The sequence below is a fragment of the Octopus bimaculoides genome, chromosome 26 (genome assembly GCF_001194135.2).
Source record: "Octopus bimaculoides isolate UCB-OBI-ISO-001 chromosome 26, ASM119413v2, whole genome shotgun sequence".
Taxonomy (NCBI): domain Eukaryota; kingdom Metazoa; phylum Mollusca; class Cephalopoda; order Octopoda; family Octopodidae; genus Octopus; species Octopus bimaculoides.
In genome coordinates, this window is record NC_069006.1 from 2,416,022 (window position 1) to 2,416,892 (window position 871).

At 38.1% G+C, this 871-nt stretch overlaps 1 protein-coding gene across 1 annotated transcript in view; it reads left to right on the forward strand.

Moving 5' to 3' along the window:
- The window catches only part of LOC106880585 (cytochrome P450 3A9), a 23,629-nt gene that overhangs the window by 5,205 nt on the left and 17,553 nt on the right, over positions 1-871 (forward strand). The window lies entirely within an intron of this gene.

An 871-nucleotide genomic window follows, 5' to 3' on the forward strand; every position in this document is an offset into this window, starting at 1 on the left:
TACCCGTCTGATAAGGGTACACCAGGCACATGCATCACAGTCATGTGCGCGACATGGTGATCTCATATCAAGATAAACAGCGCATGACCTTGCAGGTGGGGCCCAGTTAGAATTTTCTTCAGGCCAAGTAGCCCAGCCTGCTCAAAAGGTCCCTGAATAAGGTTTGTTTAAGGATGTTGAGCAAAACACCCATGTTTCCAAAGGTGAATTATTCAAACCCCAAAGAATTCCTCTCAACACATGGCTATGATGTTCCCCCACTACTTCTGCTCGTGATCAGAGATGCACATATCGTCAGCCACCAAGGGACATGCTTAACCAGTTAAGGTCAATCAACTGACAAGCAAATCTGTGGTATTGAGCAGAATATTTACTGTAGCCCATCTTTTGTATCAAGACAAAACAATGTACCATGAGAGCCACTGCCTAGTAAGGCATCAGCCACATCTGATATACATTTAACTATTTTTAAAACCTGAGACAAATACACACTATGTAATATAGAGAGAAAGACTGAAGTAGGTTGAATGGATAGAGTTTCAAATGTTAACTGATTTTACAAAGCTGCGAAAATGAACATTTTAGTCTGTGGTTGCATCTTATAACTTTTTCAGTGTACCTGTTCACCAGTTTAGCTTCACTCCTTAAAATGCATAGGACTTCCTTGGAACAGAGGTTGCAAGATCTGAGAATTTATTATACAGATAAGCACTTTATAGTATTCATCATGTGATGTTGTATTGAACTCAATTTTCCTTAATTCCACAGACTAGGCATGTGAATGATGTGCAATGCCTCTTATTAATGATTTTAAATGAAGCAATATGGCTTCAATATCAATTACATATATATATATATATATATACATACA